Here is a 17,734-nt window from a genome sequence, read left to right on the forward strand (position 1 = left end):
AGGCAGGCTTTCTCCTATAGAGCTCCATTTTTATGGAATGGTCTGCCTACCCATGTGAGAGACTCAGACTCGGTCTCCTTTAAGTCTTTATTGAAGACTCATCCCTTCAGTAGGTCCTATGATTGAGTGTAGCCGGGCCAAGGAGGTTGAAGGTGAACGGAAAGGCACTGGAGCAACGAACCACCCTTGCTGTCTCTGCCTGGCCGGTTCCCCTCTCTACACTGGGATTCTCTGCTTCTAACCCTATTACAGGGGCTGAGTCACTGGCTTACTGGTGCTCTTCCATGCCGTCCCTATGGGGGGTGCGTCACTTGAGTGGATTGAGTCACTGACGTGGTCTTCCTGTCTGGGTTGGCGCCCCCCCTTGGGTTGTGCTGTGGTGGAGATCTTTGTGGGCTATACTCGGCCTTGTCTCATGATGCTAAGTTGGTGGTTGAAGATATCCCTCTAGTGTTGTGGGGGCTGTGCTTTGGCAAAGTGGGTGGGGTTATATCCTGCCTGTTTGGCCCTGTCCAGGGGTATCATCGGATAGGGCCACAGTGTCTCCTGATCCCTCCTCTCTCAGCCTCCAGTATTTATGCTGCAGTAGTTTGTGTCGGGGGGCTAGGGTCAGTCTGTTATATCGGGAGTATTTCTCCTGTCTAATCCGGTGTCCTGTGTGAATTTAAGTATGCTCTCTCTAATTCTCTCTTTCTCTCTTTCTTTCTCTCTCTCGGAGGACCTGAGCGCTAGGACCATGCCTCATGACTACCTGGCATGATGACTCCTTGTTGTCCCCAGTCTACCTGGCTGTGCTGCTGCTCCAGTTTCAACTGTTCTGCCTGCAGCTATGGAACCCTGACCTGTTCACTGTGATTACTATTATTTGACCATGCTGGTCATTTATGAACGTTTGAACATCTTGGCCATGTTCTGTTATAATCTCCACCCGGCACAGCCAGAAGAGGACTGGCCACCCCTCATATCCAGGTTCCTCTCTAGGTTTTGGCCTTTCTATGGAGTTTTTCCTAGCCACCGTGCTTCTACACCTACATTGCTTGCTGTTTGGGGTTTTAGGCTGGGTTTCTGTACAGCACTTTGAAATATCAGCTGATGTAAGAAGGGCTATATAAATACATTTGATTTGATACATTTGATATAGCTAGAGAGTAGGCCAGATCTGACAATCATTTATTTTATTGATTGAAAACTTTTCAATACGCATGGATAAAATGTACAAGTAGGCCACCCCAAGTAATCAAGAGCGAAGTGATGCGTTTTGACAATTAAATATAGACTCATGATTGGACATATTAACATAGTGCTTGGTAGACCAGTATTTATGAGGGTTTACTTTGGTCAATCACATTATTTGTATTGACCTGTGGAGCCTGCTTTTGTTCAGCAAGTTGATTATAATTTAGCACATGCAGGTGAACACTATAGTCACCCATTTGGATGTATACATTCAATACATACAGTACTAGTCAAAAGGTACTGTATATACACATTAATTCTGAAAGTATTGGAACCCCTTCCATTTTTCCACATTTTGTTACGTTCCAGCCTTGTTTAAAAATGGATTAAATAAAAAATATATTTTAATCCCTACACACAATACCCCATAATGACAAAGAGACAACAGGTTTTTAGACGTTTTTGCTCTGACAGAGCTCAAGAGTTCCTCTGTGGAGATGGGAGAACCTTCCAGAAGGACAACCATCTCTGCAGCACTCCACCTATCAGACCTTTATGGTAGAGTGGCCAGACAGAAGCCATTCCTCAGTAAAAAGGCACACGACAGCCCGCTTGGAGTTTGCCAAAAGGCAAATAAAGGACTCTCAGACCATGAGAAAGAAGATTTTCTGGTCTGATGAAACCAAGATTGACCTCCGAATGCCAAGCGTCATATCTGGAGGAAACCTGGCACCATCCTTACGGTGAAGCATGGTGGTCGCAGCATTATGCTGTGGGGATGTTTTCAGCAGCAGAGACTGGGAGACTGGTCAGGATCGAGGGAAAGATGGATAGAGCAAAGTACAGAGAGATCCTTGATGAAAACCTGCTCCAGAGCACTCAGGACCTCAGACTGGGGCGAAGGTTCACCTTCCCACAGGACAACGACCCCAAACACACAGCCAAGACAATACAGGAGTGGCTTCAGGACAAGTCACTGAATGTCCTTGAGTGGCCCAGCCAGAGCCTGGACTTAAACCCGATTGAGCATCTCTGGAGAGACCTGAAAATAGCTGTGCAGCAACGATCGCCATCCAACCTGACAGCGCTTGAGAGGATCTGCAGAGAGGAATGGGAGAAACTCCCCAAATACAAGTGTGCCAAGCTTGTAGTGTCATACCCAAGAAGACTTGAGGCTGTAGTCACTGCCAAAGGTGCTTCAACAAAGTACTGAGTAAAGAGTCTGAATATTTATGTAAATGTTTTATTTCAGTTTCTAAAAACCTGTTTTTGCTTTGTCATTATGGGGTATTGTGTGTATATTAAGAGGATAAAAACTATTTTAGAATAAGGCTGTAAAGTGAAATGTGGAAAAAGTCAAGGGGTCTCAATACTTTCCTGAATGCACTGTACATACACACCGTACATATAAACTCAGCAAAAAAAGAAACGTCCCTTTTTTAGGACCATGTCTTTCAAAGATAATTCGTAAAAATCCAAATAACTTCACAGATCTTCATTGTAAAGGGTTTAAACACGGTTTCCCATGCTTGTTCAATGAACCATAAATAATTAATGAACATGCACCTGTGGAACAGTCGTTAAGACACTAACAGCTTACAGATGGTAGGCAATTAAGGTCACGGTTAAGAAAACTTAGGACACTAGAGGCCTTTCTACTGACTCTGAAAAACACCAAAAGAAAGATGCCCAGGGTCCCTGCTCATCTGCGTGAACATGCCTTAGGCATGCTGCAAGGAGGCATGAGGACTGCAGATGTAGCCAGGGCAATAAATTGCAATGTCCGTACTGTGAGATGCCTAAGACAGCGCTACAAGGAAACAGGACGGACAGCTGATCGTCCTCGCAGTGGCAGACCATGTGTAACACCTGCACAGGATCGAAACATCCAAACATCACACCTGTGGGACAGGTACAGGATGGCAACAACAACTGACCGAGTTACACCATGAATACACAATCCCTCCATCAGTGCTCAGACTGTCCGTAATAGACTGAGAGAGGGCTTGTAGGCCTGTTGTAAGGCAGGTCCTCACCAGACATCACCGGCAACAACGTCGCCTATGGGCACAAACCCATCGTTGCTGGACCAGACAGGACTGGCAAAAAGTGCTCTTCACTGACGAGTCGCGGTTTTGTCTCACCAGGGGTGATAGTCGGATTCGCGTTTATCATCGAAGGAATGAGTGTTACACCGAGGGCTGTACTCTGGAGCGGGATCAATTTGGAGGTGAAGGGTCCGTCATGGTCCGGGGCGGTGTGTCACAGCATCATCTGACTGAGCTTGTTGTCATTGCAGGCAATCTCAACGCTGTGCGTTACAGGGAAGATATCCTCCTCCCTCATGTGGTACCCTTCCTGCAGGCTCATCCTGACATGACCCTCCAGCATGACAATGCCATCAGCCATACTGCTCGTTCTGTGCGTGATTTCCTGCAAGACAGGAATGTCAGTGTTCTGCCATGGCCAGCGAAGAGCCCGGATCTCAATCCCAATGAGCACGTCTGGGACCTGTTGGATCGGAGGGTGAGGGCTAGGGCCATTCCCTCCAGAAATGTTCGGGAACTTGCAGGTGCCTTGGTGGAAGAGTTGGGTAACATCTCACAGCAAGAACTGGCAAATCTGGTGCAGTCCATGAGGAGAAGATGCACTGCAGTGCTTAATGCAGCTGGTGGCCACACCAGATATTGACTGTTACTTTTGATTTTGACCCCCCTCCTTTGTTCAGGGACACATTATTCCATTTCTGTTAGTCTGTGGAACTTGTTCAGTTTATGTCTCAGTTGTGGAATCTTGTTATGTTCATACAAATATTTACACATGTTAAGTTTGCTGAAAATAAACGCAGTTGACAGTGAGAGGACGTTTATTTTTTTGCTGAGTTTACAATGCACACACACACACACACACACACACACACACACACACACACACACACACACACACACACACACACTATATACAGTGCATTCGGAAAGTATTCAGACCGTGTATAGCCTTATCGAACATAATGCAAGGGTTAAATAAAATGTCAATCCTGATATTGCATCCAGTTGTGCTAACTAGGGATGGGCATGGTTAATTGAATATCCAATTCGATTACTTGAGTGAGTGTTCATTTAATAAAAAAAAAATAATAATAACAATATAGGCCTATTTTAAAATCACTTAAAAAGCTGTCTAAAATAAAATCATCCTTGTGACATTTTGACTTACATTTAAAATTCATAATTTAATAAAACAAACTTTTGAATGTAGTTTTATTATGGTGCATTGAGCTACTGCTGCGCATTTAGCCCTCCAGGTTGCCCTGACATCAGTATGCTGTTTTCCCCACTTCAGATAGCAATTACAGGCGCTCGCCTAATGGAGTTTCCACAAGACCTGAAACAGATCAATGCAAAACACTCACCAGAAAACCTTTCTGTAACAGAATCAGTTCAATCATGGTGAAAATCAAGCAAGCAGTTGAAGCGGCCTCTCTATAGGGCTTGACACAGAGCGAAGATCCTTTTAGGAGCAATGGATACGTGATTATCCATGTGCCCCACGATGTCCTGATGAATCTCTCTGAACCCAAATCCTCTGCAGTCCATATTTCATGTTGGGAAAAACACCTCACCCTCCCTTCAGTAAGGTTTTAAATAGTTACATCTAGATTACCTTAGTATTTGGGCCTATAGGGGAACTCTCACTAGTGGATTATCCCCAATTTGAAATGAGGTTGGTACAGGGCCTTCACAGAGCACATCAAGATGACCACAGCAAGGGCAATGCATATGCAGATGGTTTAGCTAGAAGGGCAGCTGTGGATGATGAGAAGGATGAGTGTAAGATAGCCATAGATGAACAGGCCTCTCTCCCTCTCGTCTGCACCAAAATTGGCATCCTATAATGACCTTAGGGACATTCAGAGAATTGCCCCTAAGCCAGAGAAACTGTTATCAAATCAAATTTGATGGATGGAAAATTAAGGAAAATTACACAATGGAGGTGAAACACCATGAATGTAAATGTTTAAGTGTAGAATGGAGCTCCACTGGTTTTCTTTGTTCTTGGAATTGGTCTAATTGGTTAAATGTATTGACACTAGCTGAATGATATCTTCTCTGTTTCAGATAAGTGTCCCTAGTTGTCCAGATGAATGTCAACGTGTAAGAAATAGTTTTCAAATATAAACTTTATATGGCAAAATCCCTCTCCCGACTCGATTTTAATGAGGTCAATGCCTCTCTAACCTTCACAGGACCTTTCCTGTTTGCCCCTGAGATTTCAGTAAGGTCCCACATGGTTGATTATAGGATCATCAAGGTGAGGGACAGGTAGTTATGTATCTGCAGGGGAAAATACTGAGGGTTCGTTTTTGCCCTCAATCCAACTTCCATCTTGGCAGATCATAGCTGAACATGATAATGTGTATGATCGAAAACACTGTCAACAAGTACGACTACTACTACTGATTTATCCACTGTATTTGAGGTTACAAACACATTACCATTAAGCTGGATCAGGAATATACACTGCTCAAAAAAATAAAGGGAACACTTAAACAACACAATGTAACTCCAAGTCAATCACACTTCTGTGAAATCAAACTGTCCACTTAGGAAGCAACACTGATTGACAATAAATTTCACATGCTGTTGTGCAAATGGAATAGACAACAGGTGGAAATTATAGGCAATAAGCAAGACACCCCCAATAAAGGAGTGGTTCTGCAGGTGGAGACCACAGACCACTTCTCAGTTCCTATGCTTCCTGGCTGATGTTTTGGTCACTTTTGAATGCTGGCGGTGCTTTCACTCTAGTGGTAGCATGAGACGGAGTCTACAACCCACACAAGTGGCTCAGGTAGTGCAGCTCATCCAGGATGGCACATCAATGCGAGCTGTGGCCAGAAGGTTTGCTCTATCTGTCAGCGTAGTGTCCAGAGCATGGAGGCGCTACCAGGAGACAGGCCAGTACATCAGGAGACGTGGAGGAGGCCGTAGGAGGGCAACAACCCAGCAGCAGGACCGCTACCTCCGCCTTTGTGCAAGGAGGAGCAGGAGGAGCACTGCCAGAGCCCTGCAAAATGACCTCCAGCAGGCCACAAATGTGCATGTGTCTGCTCAAACGGTCAGAAACAGACTCCATGAGGGTGGTATGAGGGCCCGACGTCCACAGGTGGGGGTTGTGCTTACAGCCCAACACCGTGCAGGACGTTTGGCATTTGCCAGAGAACACCAAGATTGGCAAATTCGCTACTGGCGCCCTGTGCTCTTCACAGATGAAAGCAGGTTCACACTGAGCACGTGACAGACGTGACAGAATCTGGAGACGCCGTGGAGAACGTTCTGCTGCCTGCAACATCCTCCAGCATGACCGGTTTGGCGGTGGGTCAGTCATGGTGTGGGGTGGCATTTCTTTGGGGGGCTGCACGGCCCTCCATGTGCTCGCCAGAGGTAGCCTGACTGCCCTTAGGTACCGAGATGAGATCCTCAGACCCCTTGTGAGACCATATGCTGGTGTGGTTGGCCCTGGGTTCCTCCTAATGCAAGACAATGCTAGACCTCATGTGGCTGGAGTGTGTCAGCAGTTCCTGCAAGAGGAAGGCATTGATGCTATGGACTGGCCCGCCCGTTCCCCAGACCTGAATCCAATTGAGCACATCTGGGACATTATGCCTCGCTCCCTCCACCAATGCCACGTTGCACCACAGACTGTCCAGGAGTTGGCGGATGCTTTAGTCCAGGTCTGGGAGGAGATCCCACAGGAGACCATCCGCCACCTCATCAGGAGCATGCCCAGGCGTTGTAGGGAGGTCATACAGGCACGTGGAGGCCACACACACTACTGAGCCTCATTTTGACTTGTTTTAAGGACATTACATCAAAGTTGGATCAGCCTGTAGTGTGGTTTTTCACTTTAATTTTGAGTGTGACGTCAAATCCAGACCTCCATGGGTTGATAAATTGGATTTCCATTGATTATTTTTGTGTGATTTTGTTGTCAGCACATTCAACTATGTAAAGAATAAAGTATTTAATAAGATTATTTCTTTCATTCAGATCTAGGATGTGTTGTTTAAGTGTTCCCTTTATTTTTTTGAGCAGTGTATATATATATATATATTTTTTTTTTAAATGCTGTTTTCAATAAAGTGGTCAAAGAACATGTTCAGAAGACTGGAAAAGAGATAGCCTTATTGACTTGAACTTCAGCTTTCAGAGATATAAAGCAGGAGAAGTTATTGCAGCTGAAAGTATTCCATGGTGTACAATATTGGTATTGGGTATTTGTATGTCAAACTATTAGTGATTTTGACTATTCTTACTTTCTTCATGGTGATACAGCTGTACTGCAAGATAAAGGAGATTCATTGATCTGATTTATAAAAAAAATAATAAATATATTTTATTTCAATGTTTTCATGAATATCGCTAGTAACAAAATAAACACATTGAAATACATACCTACAGTAGAAAATAGAATAATATATTCTTTCTAATGAACTTCACGTCTGAACTTCTAATATTGAGCAAATTACACTCACTGGAGTATCCGACATAGGTTTTGAAAAAGCACCAGTCGTTGCAGGTGCCGCTGGCTACTGGTAAGCTTTTTGGCCAACGCATGGCTAACCTTTGTTTAACCAGCTAAACAGATGCTCTTAGTGAAAATGTGTTTGGAGTTACTTTTCTAGCAAATAGGCCATGTTAGAGTTTAGATAATGACAGACTATCTACCAAAATTATTAATTTTAAAATGTTGATTACTTCTCCTTGCAATTATCATTCACCTGATAAGACATCTGTAAAAACATATATTTGTTTAAAGCCATCATATGATGGGGGTCCCTGGGTCGCCGGTTTGCCTGGGCAGGGGTCCCTGGGCAAGAAAAGTTTGAATACCCTTTTTTTAGGGAATAGTACCGGGAGGAGGGGCGACTTAAGGAAATGGTCATTATTATGTACAGGAATTGGAACTGAAGCGCCCATACACTAAGCAATACACTTAACCTTTTCATATTTATTTTATTTATTATTTTGATCCTTTGCACCATATTATTTATATTTTAACTTTGAACTTTCTTCAAATTATAAATCTACCATTCCAGTGTTTTACTTGCTATACTTTATTTACTTTGCCACCATGGCCTTTTTGCCTTTACCTCCCTTATCTCACATCATTTGCTCACATTGTATATAGTCTTATTTTTGTCTACTGTATCATTGATTGTATGTTGTTTTACTCCATGTGTAACTCTGTGTTTTTGTATGTTGTCGAACTGCTTTGCTTTATCTTGGCCAGGTCGCAATTGTAAATGAGGACTTGTTCTCAACTTGCCTACCTGGTTAAATAAAGGTGAAATAAAAATAAAATAAATAAAATATTTCATTCTATTCCCTATACTACCTATTTCCATTATAATTTTCATTATGTTTTGTTAATATTTTTATTAGTGTCTTCAAATGTTGATTGTATAAAGGAATTGTGTGGTCTTCTTATTTTGGTAAAAGTGACCTCTCAAAATAATTTATACCTTCAGATGAATCTATATTATTCCTAGTATTTTCATTGTTGTCTTATAAATGTATTGTTAAAATAACTAATGAGTCAGGTCTCCTTAAAATACAAATTCTGTCCCATAACAGACTAGTGCCCCAATTCACAATTCATAGTAATAATTGTATACTCTCCGTTACACATGCTTCTCCTTCTAAACATGCTTGCTAATTAAATAGAGGATGGGTCATTACCTGGTTTATGACTGCAGTAATGGGGTAAAGACATCAGTGCTAAGATATGGTTATGACTTCAGTGGTTAGAACATACCATAGTATCTGTTTGGACACATCACCTAGTAGTCAAGCATTGTGTGTCTGCTATGTAGGTAACTCTGCACTCTTCTTAGAAAAGTATGGGCATCTCTCCACTACTCACAGGAAACAAGGAAGATGTACAGATGTATACATTAAGACCCTCACAAACTTTCACAGATGCACAATTGAGAGCATTCTGTCGGGCTGTATCACCGCCTGGTAAGGCAACTGCACCGCCCGCATCCGCAGGGCTCTCCAGAGGGTGGTGAGGTCTGCCCAACGCATCACCGGGGGCAAAATACCTGCCCTCCAGGTCACCTACAGCACCCAATGTCACAGGAAGGCCAAAAAGATCAAGGACATCAACCACCCGAGCCACGGCCTGTTCACCCCGCTATCATCCAGAAGGCGAGGTTAGTAACAGGTGCATCAAAGCTGGGACCGAGAGACTGAAAAACAGCTTCCATCTCAAGGCCATCAGACTGTTAAATAGCCATCACCAGCCGGCTACCACCCGGTTACTCAACCCTGCACTTTAGAGGCTGCTGCCCTATGTACATAGACATGGAACACTAGTCACTTTAATAATATTTACATACTGCTTTACTCATTTCATATGTATATACTGTATTCTCCTGTATTTTAGTCAATGCCACCCCGACATTGCTTGTCCTAATATTTATATATTTCTTAATTCCATTCTTTTACTTTTAGATGTGTGTATTGTTGTGAATTGTTAGATACTACTGTACTGTTGGAGCTAGGAACACAAGCATTTCACTACACCCGCAATAACATCTGCTAAATCTGTATGTGACCAATAACATTTGATTTGATTTGAAGCCCTACATCAGGGATCATCAACTAGATTCAACCGCAGGTCCATTTTTTCTTGAGCGGATGGTCGGGGGCCAAAACATAATCACCAATAATTTGTAGACTGCAAATTGATCTCAAGAAGACTAAACAGATATACACTGAGTATACAAAATATTAAGAATAACTACTCTTTCCATGACATAGACTGACCATGTGAAACCAGGTGAAAGCTATGATCCCTTATTGATGTCACTTGTTAAATCCACTTCAAATCAGTGTAGATGAAGGGGAGGAGACAGGCTACAGAAAGATTTTTAAGTCTTGAGACAATTGAGACAAGGATTGTGTATGTGTGCAATTCAGAGGGTGAATGGGCGAGACAAAAGATTTAAGTGCCTTTGAATGGGGTATGGTAGTAGGTGCCAAGCGCACCGGTTTGTGTAAAGAACTGCAACGCTGCTGGGTTTTTCATGCTCAACAGTTTCCCATGTGTATCAAGAATGGTTCACCACCCAAAGGACATCCAGCCAACTTGACAAGTGTGGGAAGCATTGGGGTCAACATAGGCCAGCATCCCTGCGGAACGCTTTCGACACCTTGTAGAGTAAATGCCCGACAATTTTAAGGTTTTCTGAGAACAAAAGGGGGTGCAACTCAATATTTGGAAAATGTTCTCAGTGTATTTTGGACTAAAACAATCATTTCAAACCTACCATTTGTACATGATAACGTCTCTCTATTATGCGTGGGAATACTTGGGAACAGATTTACAAAATTAAAAATCACTTGGAGCTGATTTCCTGGTTATCCTCAACTATGTCCAACAATGAAAAAAGACCAAAAAATAAAACATGTTTTTTGTTTTTGCTCAGAAAACTTTGAGGGCCAAACATAACCAATCGCTGCCAGTTGGGGAACCCTGACCCATATTAAGACCTAGAAGCCATGGGTAGATTGCAACAAACATGCTGAATTTCGCACATACCACTGTGTTAACCAATGATATTTATAAACCCTGGAACGCTGATACAATGTATTGACCAATGAGAGGCTTTGAAGCCACCAGTGGGCCATATTGGCACTCCCCAGAAGAAGCAGTCATCCATTGGAATGAACGAAATTCTACAGTATTTAAATTAAATATTTCAATAACAAAAACACCTGTCTCAACGTCAACAGTGAATTGTTTTTTAAAATGTATTTATACAAGGCAAGTCAATTAAGAACAAATTCTTATTTGGAAGCGACTCTGGGATGCTGGCCTTCTCGACAGAGTTGCAAAGAAAAAGCCATATCTCAGACTGGTCAATAAAAAGAAAATATTAAGATGGGCAAAAGAACACAGACACTGGACAGAGGAACTCTGCCTAGAAGGCCAGCATCCCGGAGTCACCTCTTCACTGTTGATGTTGAGACTGGTGTTTTGCGGCTACTATTTAATGAAGCTGCCTGTTGAGGACTAGTGAGGCATCTGTTTCTCAAAGTAGACAATCTAATGTAGTTGTCCTCTTGCTCAGTTGTGCACCGGGGCCTCCCAGTCCTCTTTCTATTCTGGTTAGAGCCAGTTTGCACTGTTCTGTGAAGGGAGTAGTACACAGCGTAGTACAAGATCTTCAGTTTATTGGCAATTTCTCACATGGAATAGCCTTCATTTCTCAGAACAAGAATAGACTGACGAGTTTCAGAAGAAAGTTATTTGTTTCTGGCCATTTTGAGCCCGTAATCAAACCCACAAATGCTGATGCTCCAGACACTCAACTAGTCTAAAGAAGGCCAGTTTTATTGATTCATTAATCACGACAACAGTTTTCAGCTATGCTAACATAATTGCAAAAGGTTTTTCTAATGATCAATTAGCCTTTTAAAATGATAAACCTGGATTAGCTAGCACAACGTACCAATGGAACACAGGAGTGATGGTTGCTGATAATGGGACTCTGTACGCCTATGTAGATATTCCATTAAAATCGACCATTTCCAGCTACAATAGTCATTTACAACATTAACAATGTTGACACTGTATTTCTGATCAATTTGATGTTATTTTAATGCTCAAAACAATGTGCAACAAACAAATGTGCAACAAACAAACTTTTGAATGGTAGAGTGTATATATATATATATATATATATATATATATATATTGTGGCAAAGAAGGGTGTCGAGTGATAAATGGCAGATATGTGAGGGCAGAACTAATAAACGGGCTCTGCCCGATCACTAAAATGGCCACCCCAATCAGAACTACAGATCACAAAATGGCCGACTGCCAAAACTACAATTCCCAGAAGCAAGGGGAACCCTCAGAAGGTGGAGCCGACCCACAGATAAAAGATCAAGAAAAACCAGGAAGAGAGAGAGAGTGCGGGAAGGATCTATGAACCATAGAGAAAGAGACAATCTACATTGGCTGGATTTACCGTGTACGAGCTGGACTGTTTTGGACTTACCTGTTGGCGTTTAGACCTGGACCTACTGAGAACCAGATTTGTGTACCGAACCCTGCTATCCTTGACCTTACTTGTGGCCTGGGTGGACCATTACAGCGAAACAAACACACAGGTACTGTCATGTTCGAAAGAACTTTCATTCTGGGCTGACTTTGGTGACAGTGTCCCACTTAATTTGTGACAAACGCTCCTAACTTTGAAGAGGTTTGCCACACGTGGTGGAGAGTGTGGGCACTGGATTAACCAAACCGCTGATTGGGTAGATACTTTCCTAACTTTGCGAAGTTAGGTCAAAAGAACGGCATATTTGAGAAGCCAACAACCCTGACCAAGCAGGAAGTGAGCATGAGGCCATATCGGGTACCCGAGGCTCGACAGGCAGCGATTAGAGCAGAGACGGAGAAAATGTTGACAGCTGGAGTGATCGAAGAGTCACATAGTGAGTGGTCTAGCCCAATTGTGATGGTCTCCAAGCCCGATTGGTCTTTGCGGTTCTGTAACGATTTTCGGAAGGTAAATGAAATCTCCAAGTTTGATGCCTACCCCATGCCCAGAGTAGACGAACTACTGGAGAAAATTGGTAAAGCTCGGTACATTACGACCCTGGACCTGACAAAAAGGTACTGGCAAATTCCTCTGACCCCCAGGGCCAAAGAAAAGACAGCCTTTGCAACCCCTGACGGTTTGTTTCAATACACCGTCATGCCATTCGGCCTACACGGGGCCCCAGCCACCTTTCAACGGCTCATGGACAAGGTCCTAAAACCGCACCAAACATACGCCGCAGCTTATTTAGATGACGTGGGGATCTACAGCCCAGATTGGGAATCCCACTTACCCCGGGTACAGGCGGTGTTAGACGCCCTTAGAAAGGCAGGGCTCACGGCGAACCCTGCCAAGTGTTATGTGGGGTTAGAGGAAACGGAGTATCTGGGATACACAGTGGGAAGAGGATTAATCAAACCCCAACGTAAGAAGGTGGAGGCAATTAGAGAATGGCCGAAACCAGTAAATAAGAAGCAGGCTCGAGCCTTCCTAGGGCTGACCGGGTACTACCAGAAGTTCATCCCAAGTTATGCCACAGTGGCCGCCCCACTCACCGACATGACTAGAGCCAGAGGGCCAAACATGGTCAAGTGGGATGAAAGGGCCACCAAAGCATTTAGGACATTACAGGAGGCCCTCTGCTGTAATCCAGTGCTGGTGGTACCAGACTTTGAGAGAGAGTTTGTGGTTCAGACGGATGCTTCAGAGGTCGGCTTGGGAGCAGTGCTGTCCCAAGAGGTAGAAGGGGTGGAACACCCCATCCTGTTTTTAAGCAGGAAGCTGGAACCACGGGAAACCAACTACTCAGTTGTTGAGAAAGAGGCGCTGGCAGTAAAGTGGGCTCTGGAAAGCCTGAAATACTACCTGCTGGGGCGCCACTTCACCCTCATCAGTGACCATGCACCACTCACCTGGATGCATAGGGCTAAAGAGAAGAACGCTCGGGTGATGCGGTGGTTTTTGAGTCTCCAACCGTTTCACTTTGACTTGAAACACAGAGCAGGAAAGGAAATGGGAAATGTGGATGGGTTATCCCGCATGCACGCATATTTTGCTGCGGTAGCCCGACACTGGGGGGTCGGATCTAGGGGGGAGATGTGTGGCAAAGAAGGGGGTCGAGTGATAAATGGCAGATATGTGAGGGCAGAACTAATAAACGGGCTCTGCCCGATCACTAAAATGGCCACCCCAATCAGAACTACAGATCACAAAATTTGTGACAAACGGTCCTAACTTTGGAGAGGTTTGCCACAATATATATATACTGCTCAAAGAAATACTAAAACACTAAAATAACACATCCTAGATCTGAATGAATGAAATAATCTTATTAAATACTTTTTTCTTTACATAGTTGAATGTGCTGACAACAAAATCACACAAAAATAATCAATGGAAATCCAATTTATCAACCCATGGAGGTCTGGATTTGGAGTCACACTCAAAATTAAAGTGTAAAACCACACTACAGGCTGATCCAACTTTGATGTAATGTCCTTAAAACAAGTCAAAATGAGGCTCAGTAGTGTGTGTGGCCTCCACGTGCCTGTATGACCTCCCTACAACGCCTGGGCATGCTCCTGATGAGGTGGCGGATGGTCTCCTGAGGGATCTGCTCCCAGACCTGGACTAAAGCATCCGCCAACTCCTGGACAGTCTGTGGTGCAACGTGGCATTGATGGAGGGAGCGAGGCATAATGTCCCAGATGTGCTCAATTGGATTCAGGTCTGGGGAACGGGCGGGCCAGTCCATAGCATCAATGCCTTCCTCTTGCAGGAACTGCTGACACACTCCAGCCACATGAGGTCTAGCATTGTCTTGCATTAGGAGTAACCCAGGGCCAACCGCACCAGCAAATGGTCTCACAAGCGGTCTGAGGATCTCATCTCGGTACCTAATGGCAGTCAGGCTACCTCTGGCGAGCACATGGAGGGCTGTGCGGCCCCCCCAAAGAAATGCCACCCCACACCATGACTGACCCACCGCCAAACCGGTCATGCTGGAGGATGTTGCAGGCTGCAGAACGTTCTCCACGGCGTCTCCAGACTCTGTCACGTCTGTCACAGGTGCTCAGTGTGAACCTACTTCATCTGTGAAGAGCACAGGGCGCCAGTGGCGAATTTGCCAATCTTGGTGTTCTCTGGCAAATGCCAAATGTCTTGCACGGTCTTGGGCTGTAAGCACAACCCCCACCTGTGGACGTCGGGCCCTCATACCACCCTCATGGAGTCTGATCGTTTGAGCAGACACATGCACATTTGTGGGCTGCTGGAGGTCATTTTGCAGGGCTCTGGCAGTGCTTCTCCTGCTCCTCCTTGCACAAAGGCGGAGGTAGCGGTCCTGCTGCTGGGTTGTTGCCCTCCTACAGCCTCCTCCGTGTCTCCTGATGTACTGGCCTGTCTCCTGGTACGCCTCCATGCTCTGGACACTATGCTGACAGACACAGCAAACCTTCTTGCCACAGCTCGCATTGATGTGCCATCCTGGATGAGCTGCACTACCTGAGCCACTTGTGTGGGTTGTAGACTCCACCTCATGCTACCACTAGAGTGAAAGCACCGCCAGCATTCAAAAGTGACCAAAACATCAGCCAGGAAGCATAAAAACTGAGAAGTGGTCTGTGGTCACCACCTGCCGAACCACTCCTTTATTGGGGGTGTCTTGCTAATTGCCTATAATTTCCACCTGTTGTCTATTCCATTTGCACAACAGCATGTGAAATGTATTGTCAATCAGTGTTGCTTCCTAAGTGGACAGTTTGATTTCACAGAAGTGTGATTGACTTGGAGTTACATTGTTTTGTTTAAGTGTTCCCTTTATTTTTTTGAGCAGTGTATATCAGTTGAAGTTGGAAGTTTACATACACTTAGGTTGGAGTCATTAGAACTCGTTTTTCAACCACTCCACACATTTCTTGTTAACAAACTGTAGTTTTTGCAAGTTGGTTAGGACATCTACTTTGTGCATGACACAAGTAATTATCCCAACAATTGTTTACAGACAGATTATTTCACTTATAATTCACTGTATCACAATTCCAGTGGGTCAGAAGTTTACATACACTAAGTTGACTGTGCCTTTAAACAGCTTGGAAAATTCCAGAAAATTATGTCTGGCTTTAGAAGCTTCTGAAAGGCTAATTGACATAATTTGAGTCAATTGGAGGTGTACCTGTGGATGTATTTCAAGGCCTACCTTCAAACTCAGTGCCTCTTTGCTTGACATCAATGGAAAATCTAAAGAAATCAGCCAAGACCTCAGAACAAAAATTGTAGACCTCCACAAGTCTGGTTCATCCTTGGGAGCAATTTCCAAATGCCTGAAGGTACCACGTTCATCTGTACAAACAATAGTACGCAAGTATAAACACCATGGGACCATGCAGCCGTCATACCGCTCAGGAAGGAGACACGTTCTGTCTCCTAGAGATGAACGTACTTTGGTGCGAAAAATGCAAATCAATCCCAGAACAACAGCAAAGGACCTTGTGAAGATGCTGGAGGAAACAGGTACAAAGGTATATTTATCCACAGTAAAACGAGTCCTATATCGACATAACCTGAATGGCCGCTCAGCAAGGAAGAAGCTACTGCTCCAAAACCGCCATAAAAAAGCCAGACTACGGTTTGCAACTGCACATGGGAACAAAAATCGTACTTTTTGGAGAAATGTCCTCTGATGAAACAAAAACGGCCATAATGGCCATAAAGACCATCGTTATGTTTGGAGGAAAAAGGGGGAGGCTTGCAAGTCAAAGAACACCATTCCAACCGTGAAGCACGGGGGCGGCAGCATCATCTTGTGGGGGTGCTTTGCTGCAGGAGGGGCTGGTGCACATCACAAAATAGATGGCATCATGAAAAAGGAAAATTACGTGGATATATTGAAGGAACATCTCAAGACATCAGTCAGGAAGTTAAAGCTTGGTCGCAAATGGGTCTTCCAAATGGACAATGACCCCAAGCATACTTCCAAAGTTGTGGCAAAATGGCTTAAGGACAACAAAGTCAAGGTATTGGAGTGGCCATCACAACGCCCTGACCTCAATTGAAACAATAGAACTCGTTGAACCAATAGAAAATGTATGGGCAGAATTGAAAAAGCGTGTGTGAGCAAGGAGGCCTTCAAACCTGACTCAGTTACACCAGCTCTGTCAGGAGGAATGGGCCAAAATTCATCCAACTTATTGTGGGAAGCTTGTGGAAGGCTACCTGAAATGTTTGACCCAAGTTAAACAATTTAAAGGCAATGCTACCAAATACTAATTGAGTGTATGTAAACTTCTGACCCACTGGGAATTTGATGAAAGAAATAAAAGCTGAAATGAATCTCCCTCTACTATTATTCTGACATTTCACATTCTTAAAACAAAGTGGTGATCCTAACTGACCTAAGTCAGGGAATTTTTACTAGGATTAAATGTCAGGAATTGTGAAAAACTGAGTTTAAATGTATTTGGCTAAGGTGTATGTAAACTTCCGACTTCAAGTGTGTGTGTGTGTGTTTGTGTGTGTATGTGTGTGTGTGTGTGTGTGTGTGTGTGTGTATGTGTGTATATATGTGTGTGTGTGTGTATGTGTATATATGTGTGTGTGTGTGTGTGTGTGTGTGTGTGTGTGTATGTATGTGTGTATATATGTATATATGTGTGTGTGTGTGTGTGTGTGTATATATGTATGTGTGTATATATGTATATATGTGTGTGTGTGTGTATGTATGTGTGTATATGTGTGTGTGTGTGTGTATATATATATATATGTGTGTGTGTATGTATGTATGTATGTATGTATGTATGTATGTATGTATGTATATATATATATATGTATGTGTATATGTGTATGTATATATATATATATATATATATGTATGTGTATATGTGTATGTATATATATATATGTATGTGTGTATATATGTGTATGTATATATATGTGTGTATA

General features: G+C 43.6%; 1 pseudogene; it reads right to left on the bottom strand.

Moving 5' to 3' along the window:
- The window catches only part of LOC106572288 (chloride transport protein 6-like), a 63,393-nt pseudogene that overhangs the window by 30,888 nt on the left and 14,771 nt on the right, over nt 1–17,734 (bottom strand).

This window comes from Salmo salar, chromosome ssa15 (genome assembly GCF_905237065.1).
Source record: "Salmo salar chromosome ssa15, Ssal_v3.1, whole genome shotgun sequence".
Taxonomy (NCBI): domain Eukaryota; kingdom Metazoa; phylum Chordata; class Actinopteri; order Salmoniformes; family Salmonidae; genus Salmo; species Salmo salar.